Source organism: Miscanthus floridulus, chromosome 3, assembly GCF_019320115.1.
Source record: "Miscanthus floridulus cultivar M001 chromosome 3, ASM1932011v1, whole genome shotgun sequence".
In the NCBI taxonomy this organism is placed as follows: Eukaryota; Viridiplantae; Streptophyta; class Magnoliopsida; order Poales; family Poaceae; genus Miscanthus; species Miscanthus floridulus.
In genome coordinates this window covers 54290423-54307576 of record NC_089582.1, presented here as the reverse complement: position 1 = coordinate 54307576, position 17154 = coordinate 54290423, and the positions used below count along the sequence as shown (strand labels likewise).

Genomic DNA, 17154 nt, shown 5'->3' with positions numbered 1-17154 from the left:
GTAGTAATCTACACACATCCACAGAGTATTATCCTTCTTCTTCACAAAAATAGTTGGGCAACCCCATGGTGAAGAGCTAGGATGGATAAATCTCTTCAACTATAATTCCTCTAACTGCTTCTTCATTTTAGCTAGTTCTTTAGGAGCCATGTGGTAGGGATGTCGTGAAATAGGAGTAGTGCTAGGTTCTAACCCATTAGAAAACTCCACATCTCTATCCAGTGGCAACCCAAGTAGATCTTCAGAAAAGACATCCGGGAACTCACAAACCATAGGAATAGAGGCAAGAGCAGGAGAAGCTTCAACATGAACAACAACTAGTAAGGCTAGATTTGAGAGCATAAGGATAGACATCCTATCCTCAGAAGAAGGAAGCCGTAACTCAACAACTCTCTGCTTAAGGTTCAAGACTACCCCATAAACTCACAACCAGTTCATGCCAAGAATTGCATCTATTCCTTGCCCAGGCAGCACCATGAACTAGAGGTGGTAAGTGTGAGTGGCTAGCACTAATTCGATTGTGTCCATCTAAGTATTAACACACAACTATGCACCCAAAGTACTAATTCTATAGGCAATAGGAATAGCCATAAGAGATATCTTATGCCTCTGTGCAAACCCCATGCTCATGAATGAATGTGATGCACTAGAATCAAACAACATGTAGGCTGGGTGGGAATCAATGGTGAACATACCAGCAATCATTGGTCATTCTGCAAGATCTCCTCAGCCTCAGTGAAGTTGACTTGTCTAGAGCGGCTTACGGGCACCTTCTTCTTGATAATCGTCCTCTTGATCAGATGGGAGTTGGCTGAAGGCTGGGAAGATTGCACAGGCTGGTTCTATGGACACTCCCGAGCATAGTGGCCTTCCTTGCCACACTTGAAACAAGCACCTAGCTTATTCCCCTGTCCCTAATGAGGTGGAACTTGCTGCCCCTGAGGCTGTTGTTGCACCTACTGAGTAGGTGCATGATACTAGGTGGGAGGTGCCTGGTAAATCTGCTAAGATTGATAGGATGGCTGACCACTGGGAGAGGGATAGGACACCCACCTAACAACATGTACCTTCTAAGCCTAGGGTGACTAGAAGACCCAGTGATCACCCGCTTGAGCTTCCACTTAGCCTGAGAGTCACGTTGAAGTACCTCCATGGCAATAACAACATTCATCATAGCACCAAAAGTCTGATAGTTCCCTGTGTATAGTTCCTTCTGTAGACTACAAGAGAGGCCATGATAGATTGGTCCCTCGTCTTCTCATCAGTATCGACATGGGTCCCATCATACTATGCCATATGGTTGAACTTGTTCACATAATCCATCATGGACATGCTCCCTTGCTTCAAGTCTAGGAACTCCATCAACTTCCTATTCAGCACACCAGCAGGAATGTAGTACTCTCTAAAAGTAGCTGGTAAACTCCTATCAAGTCACATGGTGGTCCACCGGCTGCATGGCATTGAACATGTCCCACCATGCACTAGTAGAACCCAACAGTTGTTGTGCTACAAAGCACACCTTCTGCTCTTCATTTAAAGTGAGCAGCTAAAACTTCTACTCTAGAATACGAAGCCAATGCTCTGCATCTAGAGGCTCAGCAATTGGTGTGAACATGGGTGGGTGCATCTTCAAGAAATCCTGGTAAGAGCATGGCCCCTCAGGACCGCGGGCACCACCCCCGTTCCCGCCATTACCTCCATGGCCCCCATGAGCGAAGCCACCAATTGCCTGGGCTAGCATCTCCAAGGCATGAGCTAACTCACGCCGGGCAGCCAGCATCTCTGCCATCATCTCCACATGGGTCATTGGAGGTGGTGGTGGCAGAGGAGGAGGAGCTAGAAGTGGGGCCTCATGGTTCTCCCCATTTCCGTTCTCATTGCCACGACCACTTCACTTTGGCCTTCGCCAAGGCCACGGCCTATCCCAGCACTGGTACTCCTGCGACCAGACCTCAGGTTCATCTATAAACAGATAGGAACAAACCATTAGGGACAACCCTCTAGATTAGGAACAAGAGACTTAGAGAAATGATAAGGCTTTTTATTAAAGCATTCTTTTAGGTTATCCTATCAATTTACTAATCCATATTATATGTGGGGGAGTTTAGTTTAAACAAGATTCTCTTTTCATGATGCATGCATCGGCCTACCCATTCACTCAAGCTAGAATATAGCAGCATTCGCAAAAAATTTTGGCACATCGCACACTCGGTTTTCGCTTGCTAAATGATTCTTATATAGTGTAAGTTAGTGTACCTACAAAACATTGACTAGATAAAACCAGTGCCGCTATCCTAAATAGACCATATTACTAGTGCTTATACTTATTTACATAATTTTATCACATCCTACTTTTCGCAAAGCTTTTGTTGGTCAAATTTTAGGTTTTGAAAAGAGTTTTGAAACTCGTAGACTCATTATTGGCTTTAGTACCACCTATGGTAGAACCACTCAAAATAACACACCTTCGGAGGCGCTTGTCTTCCACAAAACACTAAGCACCCTGAAAGCAAGCTATATCGGACGGTTCCATCGAGCACACCCCAAGGGAGAACTCAAACAATCCACATTTTTCCTCTAGGATCCAATAATGAGAATGAGTTTACAATACTTAGTCCATTTCATACATCAAGAGTTCTTAGAAATACATTATTACAATACCAAGTTCATAGTGTGGAATTTAAATAGCGGAATAAACATCTAGCGATAAGATACAAGGATCCATCTGTGCCCACCAGAAGAATCCTCCACTCAATAGCTACTCCTCAAGCTCCACCTACAATAGGGGTAAATAAACCCTGAGTACACAATGTACTCGCAAGACTTACCTAACTAGTGGGAATAATTTCCTGACTCCAAAGGATATGATAAGCTTTATGGTTTGTTGGGTTCCCTTTTTGCAAAAACATTACTAGCAGTGAATCCTTATGTATGTATTTTATTAGCAGTCATGATTAGTTCATTAGCTAACTAATCTATGTAAGCATTAGTTCTACTTTCAATCAGATCTATTTCACTAACTTTCATCTTTCAGTTGTTACTACGGTGCTAGATCATAGACAAGTCGTACCATATTACATGGCAATTTGTGAATCAATGTAGCCTAGTTGGGTACCCTGAAACACATGCCCTGCTTGTACCCTAGGCACAAGCAGGACCAACACACCACTCTCCTATCAAGGGGTCCAGGTCCTCGTCCAAACTTGGACTCCAAGCCACCACACCTAAGTCCTAGACTCAGTGTGGTGCTTAGACCTCCACCATCCCCGCCTCCAATTAGTCAATCCGAAAAGAGCCAAAGCCCACAACAAGAAAGCAATGAGCCTTCCTGCTCCCATAAGCAAGTATGTGCTCAGGATAATAAGTATGTGACTTGACTAGAATCCAATGCAATGGCCGGTCCTTAACCAACACGGATAGGGAAAACAGTGTAACCAAGATATGCCCTGTTGGCCGTGGGACACAACCTATTAAACCCACCAATACCTATACCATATCCCTGCCCGGTTTCCATTTTTACTTTTCACCATTTTATCATGAGAGTGGTAATAATAATCACCTATTGTGAGTAATGGTTGGTTACTCACGCTACTGATAGCCTAAGCATAGCAGCTACTCAACCTAAGCTAGTAGGACCCATAGGTTGGTATATCTATGTATGTAGTTTCAACAATAAGCCTGTAATGTAAATGCACATCACATATATATATTCAGTGATTATTCAAAATAAGGGTTATGCATCGGGGCTTGCCTTGGGTAGGCGCGGTGTCAGCTCAGTTAGTCAGTGGTGGCTTTAGGACCTCCTCCTACACAAGGATCTCCTCAATCACCGCCTCGAACTCATGATCTCTGATGGTCATGATCTTCGCCAACTCGTTCTCTACATGCATGCGATGATGATGCAACACTTAATATTTTAGCAACAGCAGCTCCTAAAATAAGCATACACATGGTAAACTACTAAGCTAGCTCTAATGACTAAGATACTAAGCTAACTATCATCTTCATCAAGTAAAGTGTTGGGTTTAACTAACAAACACCTAGCTTTACAAATGAAGGATATATCTCTATTTCTACTAATGATTTAATGTATATTTGAAACAAGAAGCATTTAACTACCCTTATGTTAAGTCCATTCTAAAGCTACAAAAATTATAGTGAGCACATAATAATACCATGAAGCTACTGTAAAATTTTCAAAGCTAAATCTATCACCATTTTGCCACAAAAATTCCTACCATATTTAACCTAATAATATTAAGCACTCTCAAATGGTTTATTAGCTCCTGGTATCAACAAGCACATATATGAACTAAATACACTAACAGATAGAGCACAATTTTAGAAACCTAACACAATTAGTTTCACAATTTTTGGATATCTTCATTATTTTATATTAATTATCAAGCTTTAGCTTAGAATTAAAATGAAAAGCTATTTCTATTTTCCATGAAAAAACTAAACTAATTTTGGCCCAACGCGGTCCATGTGGGGTGCAGCCCATGCGTGGAGGTGGTCCATGGTGGGGAGCCCACGCGTGCACTGGCACTTTTGTAGAGACGCCCTTGAGCTACATAGTATTCGCACGGTGTTATTCGAACTATTCCTATAGACAGCAACTTCGCAAGAACACCCTCGAACCTCCCTCCTTTACAATGATATGGCCCTCGACCATCCCTGCATGTTGACATATTAGCGAAAACACCCTTGGATTATGAACAAAACAACCCACAATCCATGCTACTATTCCTATAGACAGCGACTTTGCAACGGAACCCTCGAACCATTTCACCTTCGCTCCAGAGAGGCCCTCGAGATGCCCCGCACTCGCTGGCACGGTGGGCAGTGGCACTAGGTGGTACATCGGCCACTAGGGACCCTTGTAGACCTATCTAGGGGACCAATGCTCACCTTTGGGCTGACACGTGATGATGGGCGGTGGTTGCATGAACGGAGGTGAAGCCAAGTGGGCTCTCCACGGTGGTGGGCAACCTGCAATGGCGGTAACCATGTTCTAGTGAGCCATAGTGCTAACAGAATGGTAGAGATAGGGAATAAGGACCAGGAGCACACCACAAACTTGGCTGATGTGGTGGTTTGGCTAGAGACTACCTAAGTAGTGCTGGCCTTGTGCGCGCGATGAGCACGGTGATAAGCCACAGCGGAGACGGCCACGTCAGTGGTAGTGGGGAGGCGGTAGATCTCCCACTAGCATGTGCATGGTGGAGAGGGAGCCAAGGCAAGCTAGTGGTGTAGAGGAATTTGTGTGAGGTGAAGGGGTGAAGACTGGCCACAACGCGGGCGGTGACAGTTCATAACGGCACGATGGTAGGCAAAGCTCCAAAAATTGGAGCTTGGCTGAGCCGCAATCAAAGCAGGGTGCGGTCAGCTGGAGAGGGGATGTGAGGGTGGAGACATGAGCATGAGGAATTGATGAGAGTTGCCCGCTCTTAGGCTCACCATGATGTGACACGACAATGGCGGAAAGCAGAGAGAGAAGAGAGAAATGGAGCGCAATAGTGGGCTTGGCTCATCCCTACCTTGGTGGGACATGGTCAGCGAGATTGGGAGGACCATGCGCCAGTGCTAGCTGACAAGCGTGTGCACTCGAGCGGCATGGCCTACGTGCCCGCGGCGCCTTAAATGACAAGGCGATGGTGGCATGCATGACCACGTGCGGACGGCACCCAACCAGGCCAGGGAGGGGCAGCGCGATGTAGCAAGTAGACATGAGTACGGGAGCAACACGATGGTAGCGGCAACATCATGATGTGATGTAGTAGTGGCCGACACGACGGTAGCGGCAGCACGACTGCTGCGGCATCAATGGCGGTAGCACGAGGCTAGGCAGTAGGGCACGGGGCCAATGGCTCACTACGATCGGCCTTGGCCAAGCTCGGGCGGCCTGACCCACCCAGCATGGTAGCATAGAGCAACCACGTGAGGCACGACCATGTGCGTGGCGTGAGGAGGCCACGCGGTGACCGCGCACCCAGTGCTAACCAATGCGAGATAGTGGCGCACATGAAATTTAAAGCGCTCAACACAACCAAACGGTTGCTCCTAAACCTAAACCGTTTTCACTACATTCAAGATGGCATAGGAGACTACCAAATCAAGCTATAACATGACACCACTCCTTAACCCAATCTCTCATAATAAATTGCTAAACATAGCAATGTCTAACTGTCGTCAGACTTGAAAATTCCTAAGTTTTTGAGTTGGATTTTATTTCCATTTGTGATTTCTAAGCTAGTGGAAATATTAACTAGTAATATCATTTTTTGACCACAAGTATTTCACTCTCATCTACAAAGTTTTTACTTCCAACTTTATTAAGGTGACACATATATGTTCTATAGCATTTTTTCTTAATAAAAATTGGTTTTAAACCCTAAGTGATATAACATGACTATCGAATCAACTTTTGTTACGCATTTAATTTATCATTTTGAGTTACAGAAATTGATCTACACACTTTATTACATGCATTAACACATAAACATGATGCTCATGACATGTTTTAGCAAGTGATTTATGGTGTGCTTCAGTGATTTGCCTTCTGGACCCTTCTAGAGTCTTCCTACATAGGCATCGCGGCGGGATTTCATAATTTCCTTCAATGATTAGGTCCTACTTGGTGGTTTTCTAGATAAACCCCGCTGAAAACACAGATTTACCAAAACTCATGGAATTTATTAGTTTAAACCCTAAACTTTCATTGGTGATTATATTTATGCCCTTATCCATGTTTAATTGACGATTTATAATGGTTGTTAACTACCGTCAACAATTCCCCCAAGCTTAACCTTCGCTAGTCCCTTAGCAAAACTAAACTTAGCAATGGATCAGGAGTTGCTACTATGCTTTCAATCCTCAAACGTACACAGGTGTTCAATCAAAAATTCTCCTTCAGACTAGAATAAACTGATCTGACTTTCAAACTTACCCGTATTACCTTCAATCATGGGGTTTTTTAGCCTTCACTTGGGTCTTGAGCAATTGAAAAATAGAACAATCAAGTCAAGCACTATGTCTCAAGTTCTTTGTTCAACCATTATTCTAGAGTTTTATAGATTTTCAAAATAAAACTCAGAGATTCCATTGTATGACAGTCTCAAGTCTCTCAATATATGTTGTATTTGTGGATCCTCACCAAGGCAATAAAGATGTTATGCCTTTCTTCCTACAACTAAGGCTTATGGGGAGCCCAAAGGAATGGTGATAATATGAAAGAGCATACTTGCAATACATATATTGTAAAGTCAAACAACGGATCTAAAGAGAGTTAAGTCATACAATCCAATCAAGATGTGCATGTGTGTGGATATATATGGTGGCAAACCTAATTCTACTATGCTCCTCAAAAACATATCGCTCTTTTTGAAACTTAGAAACATTTGTAAGAGAACAAGGGCTATCTTATTCATCTCTTTTTTTTCATGCGGGCATCTGAGCACCCATTGTTTTAAATATCTCGGACACTTTTGTATCCATTTTTTCTCATCACCATTTTTTCCTTTTCTCTCTTTTTTTATGAATAACTTTTGCATAGCCCCATGTCTCCTTTCTACAACAAAACTTTGAGAGATAGCAACAAGAACTTTGGAGCACTTATTTGGTGGATAAACCTATCAATAATTTTTTTGGTGTTTTCTCTCAGTGTAGGAGTAAAATATTTTTGGGTGGATCTAGATGGAAGGCATGTTGTTGCGCCCACCCCCAGTGTAGGAGTAGTGCATATTTGGGTGGTGTGTACATGATATGATTTTATGAGTGTTGACAGTAGTTACCGACCATTATAAACATCAATAGAACCCAAAATAATGCATGAAAATGATCACCAACATAGACTTAGGGGTTTAAACTGACAATTTCCATGAGTTTTGGTGAATTTGTGTTTTCTGCAGGGTTTATTCAAAAAATTGTCAAGGGAGATCAAAATGTCAAAGGAAAAATCAGAATTCCGCTACGAAACCAACTCTAGAAGGTTCCAAAGGACTCTAGAAGCCATGTCACCAAAGCAGTGGACGTTATGATGATAGGTGGGGCTGCCCGACCCCACTTGTAGGCCGCCTAGCCCCATAGGGGCCCACCTATCTGGCTCGTCGCTATTTTGGTTTACCACTGCCTCTTAGGATGCATGTAAGTCATTGCTTAAGTCGGTTCGATCCAAGGGCTCATATTGTATCCTCAGGGCTATATATACCAGCCCCACCCCCATCCAGATCATCAAGTCATAAGTCAGGGCTAGACAGAAAACTAGTGTTTCCAGAGATTAGAGATGAGAGCTCTAGTTCTTCAAGTTTCTAGTATAGATTAGCTAGCAAGGTTCAAGAAGAGTGGGCTATTGCTCAGGATTTTGGATCTACCATTTGGAGACTGGTATAGCCATTGTATCTCTATATTTATGACTTTGTGCTACTTTAATATTATTATGTTGCTATTTATTATGTTCCTAGTTTTCTCTAGTTGTATGCTTGATATAGTTATGATTAATGATGAGTTTTTGTATATGTTCGCAAAGCGCTTAGCTCAATACGTACATGAGTTAAGTGGATGACACTATGTAAGCATGGTGCTTAGATATTGTTTGCCTATGGATGCCCTCTGCACTCTGGGTCATGTGGTAGATCACGAGTGTGACACTCCCGTTGAGTCCTTTGTAGTCCACTCCCCATTTGTAGAGCATGTAGAACATGATTGCGAAGGGGGACAAGCTCTGTTCTTGATCTTCCTTAGTAATGTTCCTTATGCATAGCTCCAAAGTTAGTTATGCTATAGATGAGAGTGTATATATTAGGGTGTACAAAAGACTTAATAGATAAGTAATGACTTAGGAATCTTTTGCTCTTAACAAATCTCCTGCTTAGGTATAGTACATTTTGTGAGTCTCTCTTTCTATCTCTGGAATACCATTATTACCTTATATTTATCATTTATTTATCCCTTGACTTACCCCTACCATAGCATGAGAGTGATTATTATCATAAGTACATATATTTGTCAATATCTCTATGCCAACACCACTCCATACGCTCCTCCTTGTGGTAAAAATATAAATAACGATACCTGGTATACTCCCAGGTGAAATGCTACAATGGTATATTATCTGTGTGTTTGTGGATACTTTAATATATATATAATTTTTCTCTAAAGTTTACAAGTGTCATTAATAATTACCAACCACGCATTTTTGGCATTATGCTAGGGAGACAACCTAGTAACAAGTGATGCTAAGAAATACCAACAAGCATTTCTGGTGCTATTGCCAGAGAGGGGCAAATGGCTAAAGAGAATTAACCAAATAAATACTTACTGATAAAATCATAACATCTACTTTAGCTAGCTTACCCTTGTTTGTCTTTGTTCATATATTATACAAGGTATTACAGACTTGGTTGTGATTCACCAACAATTTCCATTCAGAATCAACCAAATCTAGAGGAAGCTCAACACCAGTTCCTGAAGTCATGGCTAAGAAAACTCTATGTGAATTCTCTACTCCAAGCACCAAGAACATCCACACTAGACCAACACTAAAAACCAACAACCTTAAGTTTGAGCTCAAGCCAAGCCTCATCAACATGGTGCAAGCTACCCCATTCAACGGAAAGGCAGATGAAGATGCTAGTGCTCACCTTTAGAATTTTCTAGAGATTAGCAGCACAGTTGTCATCAAGGATGTTGCTCAAGACATCATACTACTCTGTCTATTTCCATTCTCACTAGTGGGAAGAGCGTAGTAGTGGTTCTACATCAACAAAGATCACATTAACACTTGGGCAAGATATTCAAAGGCCTTTCTGGAAAAGTTCTTTCTTGTAGGCAAGACCAATGCCTTAAGAGGAAAGATTTCAAACTTCCAGCAGCAGAAAGGAGAAGCCATTCTAGAAGCATGGGAATGTTTTGAAGAATATATTTTAGATTGTCCTCATCATGGGAAGGAAGATTGGTTGCTCATGCAAAGGTTCTACCATGGATTAACCTAGAAGGCTCATGAACAACTCGATGCCACTGATGGAGGATCATTTATGTCACTCACCCCTAGAAAGCTGAGACTCTTATGGAAAAGATAGCCCCTAATCAAGGCTAGTCATCATGCAACATTCAATTATGCAATGAGAGTGTAGAAGTACTAGAAGAGGTGTGTGCACTGTCAACCAAGATGGACATACTATTCAATTGGCTTGAACGGTGAGCCAATTACAAGAAAGATCACCAGGTTATTAAAGATGCATTTAATGCTCAGAATGTATGTGGAGAATATTTGGGAGTAGAATTCCCTGAATATCAAGAGGATGCAAATATCGTCATCAACAATTCTTCTCCACAACAACAGAGACAAGGGTGGAATCAACAACAATGGCCGACTTACCAAGGTAAGTACCCAAGTAATTACTATAATTCTTCTACTCCTAAGCAACCATCCTTGAGAGACCTGATCTTAGAACAACCTAGGATTAATGAGAATATTTCTAAGAAGCTTGCTTTTAATGATAAGGTCCTAGAAAGCATAAACACTAATATGGATAGTTTTTCTTTTGCTATAAAAGACCAACTTAGCTATAATAAAAAGATAGAAACTCAATTAGCCTAGTTGGCTGTTGCTCTGCCTGCTGCTACTAACCTTGAGAAGGTAAACATCATAACTACAAGAGGTGGCAAGTCTACTTGTGATCCACCATATCCAACAAGGACAGGTAAGACACCAGTGGCAATGTAGGAAGAGGAGAAAACAACTGATGAAGTTGAAGAATTTGGGCCACAAGAGCGAGAGTTACAACAAGATTTTCATGACACGACCCTCCTACCCTTTCCACGTAGAAATCGAAAAGCCAAAATGGATGAGCAGTTTGTATCTTAGAGACATCCTCAACAACAAAAGACCACTGCCTTCCACTAAGGTAATTAAGTTAACAAAGGAGTGTAGTGTGGCCATCCTAAATACTTCACCTATGAAAAAGAAGGATCTAGGATGTCCCACTATTAATTGTTCGATCGGGAGCCAGAACTTTGAGAATGCATTATGCGATCTTGGAGCGAGTGTCAGTGTCATGCCCAAAAAGGTCTTCAACAAGTTCAACTATTCAACACTCACACCAACATCAATGTGCTTGCAACTAGCTGACCAATCGGTCCGCTATCCTGCGGGAATCGCTAAAGACATTCTGGAAAAAATATGAAACTTTTTCATTCCCATAGATTTTGTAGTACTTGACATGCAGGAAGACCTAAGGACACCCCTCATACTTGGGAGACCCTTCCTGAGCACTACAAATGCTCACTTTGATGTCAAAGCTAGAGAAATTAAATTCCATACTAATGGAAAGGAAGAGCGATTCGCCTTTAAGCCAATACCGGAACAATGCTCTAATTTGGAGTGGCATGAAAAGCAAGTGCTGCCATTAAGGTCTCCATCTCCTGGATCGACGGATGCACCCAAAGAATAAACCCGAACGGAGAAGTCTAGTTCAGAGGACTCAAAATCCTAAACCCTCGCCAGGAGGTAACTCGGTAGTTATCCATATTTACTTTTTCATATTGCATTAATCATTTTATCTTAGCATATTTACTTTTTAATATTTGCATCATAAAATGAAAATTCTCATCATGGCATTATAAAAATCTAAGCCCCATGTAAATAATTTTTACGGTGTAAAAACCCATAAGAAATATTTACCGTGGAGGCGTAAAAATTTAAAAATACCATCATTCATCTTGTTATATTTCATAGTATCATAAAATATTTTTGCATTGCATTTTTATACATATATACGGTATAAATATGGGCATTGGGACCCACAGACACATGGGGCCCACTCAACCACCACACATCACCCCCATCTCTTCACTTTCACCTCCATTCTCCACTACCTTCCACTCTACCAACCATTCTATTGTATCTCCACCGACGGCCACCATCACATGCTTAAACATGAAGGAAGGAAGGCTCAGGAGAAAGAGGAGGCCATTTGGCCACTATGTGGGGCCGACCAGCCCCACCACCAGGGCGGCCAGCCTGTTGCAGCATCGGCTATAAATGGCAGCCCCAAACTCGTTGCTCTCGGCCACAACACAAGTCAATTCTAGTGTTCAAGTTCAAAAATTTAGAAGCAAAATTTGTAGTTGAATTTATTTTGAGAAGTAGTAATGTGGAGTGAGAAAGAGTGAAAGAAAGTTTGGGTGTGAAAGTAGTGGTGAAATCTTGAGTAAAAGAAGAAGTGCTACTGCAATTTTAGAGGAAATATATAATTTAAGAGTAGTGGTGCTGCCCAATTTGAGGGAAAAGAATTGATTAGAATATTCAATAAGAAAAAAAGAACGACTAACTATTGGACGATTGACTTCTGGACGGGTACCCCAAACATTTATTTTCTCTAATCCCATTCCACGAGTTGTGTTTGTCCATTTTTTGTGCAGGAAGATGAGCAAGTTGATAGGCAAGATCAAGTGGGCGGCCTCGTTCTGTTCAACAAGAAGTTCGTCATCCTGAGCGAGTGCCATCATGGATGTCGACCCTCCATCCCCTGCTATTGGACAGTCATCCCGAGCTGCCCCTATAGAGAAGAACATTCTACTTCAAGAGAAGCAGCTCAAGCTCTGAGGAGACAGAGAGAAGGACGTCTACAAAAAGTTGAAGAACCGAGACTTTGTCCTTACTCTAGCCTATGATCCAGCTCTGCTCCAAGCTACAGGGGAAAGACAGGAAATTGGTTATGATGTACTAGATTAGACAACCAAGATCCCATTACCCATCTAGAACCTCGGTTTGTATGTGTTGGATTCTCTTGTTTTTTACTTATAGAGTAAGGAGGAGGCACCTCACCGGAGTGCATCGATGAGAATCACTTGCAACCCACAACCTCGGTACCGAGGAGATGATCCTATCCTAGAGGGCCCTGCATACACTAAATACAAAGGATTCAAGGAAGTAGGACCTTCCTAGGTTCATCATCCTGTGCATACAGGTTGGGACCAGCCAGGGTCTTCCCATCGTAGACATGCTGGTTGGGAGCAGCCAACTCAGCATCATTCAGAGAGCTCCTGGCAACAGGGCTCGAGTGGGTGATGGGAGGATGGCAACTTCAACTACTACCAACAGTTGTCCTATGAGGATATCTCTAGTTGCTACCAAGGAGGACACATGTCCTTCTTGTGTCACGGCTTCCATGATCAGCATATCGACCACCATCCGCCACCCATGGGCTACCATGAGCAGTAGATGGAGCACGCATGTTTCGAAAATAGGCTCACCACCACCGAGGAAGGCCAGTAAGAGATCCGGGACACTCTCCACTAGCACTCCCAATGGAAAGAAGAGGCAAGACAGCGTCTTGCCGCCATCCAACAACACCAGGACCAAGAGAACCAGAACTAGCAATATTTGTTTCAGGGTCTGAACATTGACCCACCCTTCTGAGGACCATGTCAACAACTAGCTTGGGGGAGGAGCCCCCCATCATTTCAAGTAAGTTTTTCTTTCTTGTAGTTTATTAATTTATTTAGTTTGTTTAAATTCTAAATTTGCTATTTAAAAAAATGCATAACCAAGAAAACAAAACAAAAATTTGCCTTTATCTTATATATATATATTAGTGTGTATAATTTGCTTAAGGTGTGCTTTAGTTTCTTATCTTGCTTTTAAGAGTCATATAAATAAAAGAAACTTGAAGATGATCTCACATAATAAAACACTGAATAGATGCCCTGCTATAATTCCTTGCAAGTGCCTAGTTTTCAGCCTTGAATTCTCCTAAGTTTTGGATAGAATTGATTTGACATGAGAATTTGCTCCAAACTTGAAACTCATGGGTAGCAATGCTTGATCTAAGTCTAGGTAATTGACAGATATGATATGAGAAGGTCTGAGCTGCTATTTATCTAGTTCTAAGTGATACTAAAATTGTAGAGATTTATCTTTGAAAACATAAAAATTCCAAATGATGAGATCCTATATGACAAAGTGTGAATTCCTACTAGTGCCAAACATGTTTTTATTTAGGCTAGGAAAACTTCCACTTATATGTTGCTTGTTTTGCATTGAGTTTAGTCAAGCTTTGTTGATACCTTATGAGAGGTTTGTCATGCTCTTAAAATCAAGATCACGTACACACCACCCACATATGCACTACACCTACACTAGGGGTAGGCGCAAAAAACATGCTTTCCATCTAGATCCATTCAAAAATGTTTTACTCCTACACTAGGAGGAAACACCAAAAATATTCTTCATAGGTTTCCACCAAATAAATGCTCCAAATTCTTGTTATTATGTCTCCAACAATTACTCTGTAGAAGAGAAGCATGTGGCTATGCAAAAGTTATTCATAAAGAAAAGAAGAAGAAAAAATGGACAAGTGTTTGAATTATCAAAACAATGGGTACTTAGATGCCCGCCTTAAAAAAGAGAAAAAAGATGAATAAGATAGCCCATGTGTTTCTTACAAATGTTTCCAAGTTTCAAAAGAGAGATATGTTTTCAAGGAGTATAGTAGAATTAGGTTGGCTACCATATATATCCACCATATATTCCACACACATGCACATCTTGATTTGATTGTATGACTTAACTCTCTTTGAATCCATTGTTTGACTTTACAATATATGTATTGCAAGTATGCTCTTTCAAGTTATCACCATTCCTATGAGCTCCACATAAGCCATAGTTGTAGGAAAAGAAAGGTGTTGATGGTAGTTATAATACATATTTTAGCCTTCAATTAAACAAGTATAAGGGCATAAATGAATCACTAAAGTAGACTTAGGGGTTAACTGACAAATTCTATGAGTTTTGCTGAATCTGTGTTTCCAGCAGGATTTAATTAGAAACCCGCCAAGGAGAACCTAATCTTCAAAGGAAAATAGGGAATCCCCCCACGATACCTATGTGGGAAGACTCTAGAAGGATCCAGGAGCCATGTCACCAAAGTAGAGGACCAGAGGATGACATGTGGGGCCACTCGGCCCCACTATTATGCTGCTTGGCCCCCAGTGGGCCCACCTACCAGCCAGCTTCCTATGTTGGTTTCCCACCGCCTTTGAGGATGTATCTAGGTCATTGCTTAAGTTGGTTTGATCCAAGGGCCCATGTTGGACCCTCAGGGCTATATAATCCAGCCTGCCTCTCCCCCCAAGCATAAGCCTCATTTGATCCTGAGAGCTAATAAGCCAGAAACCCTAATTCATATGTCCACTAGGATCAAGGCTAGCAATCAAGAGAAGATTAGTTCTCTATAGGATCTAGTCTTGTTCTAGAGATAGAGAGATAGAGTGAGAGGGAAGAGTTTGGAGGAGTTTTGGCCTGTCAGTGCTCTCTCTACGGCTTGTACCTGGCGGAATCAAGTTCTTCTTGAGCTTATTTCTAAGATTTCTCTGGTAATTGACTTCTAATTCAAGTAAGCATCTTGTTCATATTATTCTTTAGGTTTGTGACTCTCTTTTGAGTACTTTAATCCTTGTAGCTCCTGGGTTAAAGTACTATTCATAGTGTAAGCGTGGTGCTTAGACATGGTTACTCGTAGATGTACCCTATTTTCTAGATCGGTGGTAGCTTGCGAGGGTGACTCTTATAGCCTCATTGAATTGTCTATAGTCTACCTCCCATTAGTAGGCCTAGTAGGACAGTATTGCTATAGGAAACATACTATGTCTATGTTTTCTCTAGTATTATCCCTAGAATTGAACAATAGAAGACAAAGCTTACCGAAATTAGAACTAGAAGACCTTAGTAGTCTCCTCTACAGTCCTATTATCTAGCCTTGATTGTGAAGTTGGGATAAGTTAGATTTGGTTATTCTCACATACATTTCCTTGAGTTCGATATAAAATTGGGTACTCCTGGTCAAGTGCTACATCGATATAATATCCATGCGCTTGCGGATTATTTTGTGTGCATTAATTTATACCAACAAGCATTTCTGGCGCCGTTTCTGGGAAAATGGTTGCTGAGTTAACTTCGAACCTAGCTTATCCTTGTATTATACTTTATCTATTCTTTTATTCTTTTTACCATGGATCTAGAATCCACCCCTATTTACCAATATCGTGCACCCACGAGTGCAAGCCTACAGCCAAAAGAGTCTTCAAAGCCTATCCTAACACCTGGCTATGAGCTACGCCCATGTTTAGTTAATATGGTTTAGGATCAACCCTTTTTTGGGCAAAGATGACGAAAACCCCTATTCTCACCTAAATGAGTTTGAGCAGACCTTTGCATGCTTGCGCATTGCGGGCATGTCAGATGAAACCTTATGATTGAAGCTCTTTCCCTTCTCTTTGACGGGAAAAGCTAAATGTTGGTACAATCTAACTATAGGGAGTATACAAGGAGATTGGGGAGCCCTATGTTCTAACTTTTGCTTGCAATTCTTTCCCATCTCTAGGGTAGTCAAACTTTGTTCAGAGGTTCTATCTTTTAAACAAAAGAAAAAAGAATCTCTAGGCACGGCATGGGAACACTTTAATACTCTTATCAATGCTGGCCCTAACCTTGCCATTCAAGACCCATTCTTCTTCAACACTTTTATATGGGTCTTGATAGGGAATCTTCAACACTTCTTAATATGGCCTCAGGAGGCTTGTTCTTACAAAAATTTTAGAGAATATCCCTAAGGAAGAAGAAGACAAACCATTAGAAGAAGAATCCCAAATAGTTGAACTCAAATCCTTACCAGACCCATCACCAACTTTAGCTGTCCCAAATCCTAAACCACCGAAAAAGGAGGAAACTCTGATTTTAAATTTTTTGCTAGAATTCGAGGATGAACTTCTTGATGAATATGGAAACACCTTGAATTACCATACCATGAGGAGACCCTAGAAGTCTATGAAATCATTGAATAAATAACCTTTAGATCCTTCTGAGGAAGCTTTCCTTAAAAAGACATCAAAGGAGCTAGTGTATATTATAAGCAATGAATGGCTAGAAGAATCAAAGCTTTCCTCTGATGTGATTCGCTTAGATTCACCTTCTATTTTCATTTGTTGCCAAATTAATAGAGCTCCTTTCGATGCTCTTTACAATCTAGTTGTGGGTATTAATATCATGTCTACATCTTTTGCTCTTGATTCATTGGAACACATGCCATTAACCCCCACAACAAAGTTATTGAAAGGTCTTTCAGGACACATTCTCTCCAGTTTGGGAATTTT

General features: G+C 41.4%; 1 non-coding gene across 1 annotated transcript; it reads right to left on the bottom strand.

Moving 5' to 3' along the window:
• Positions 1-9838: 9838 nt before the first annotated feature.
• On the bottom strand, positions 9839-9946 carry LOC136547809 (small nucleolar RNA R71). The gene has a single exon (XR_010781759.1). It is a non-coding gene; the product is annotated as a small nucleolar RNA R71 (small nucleolar RNA).
• Between the last annotated feature and the right edge of the window lie 7208 nt (positions 9947-17154).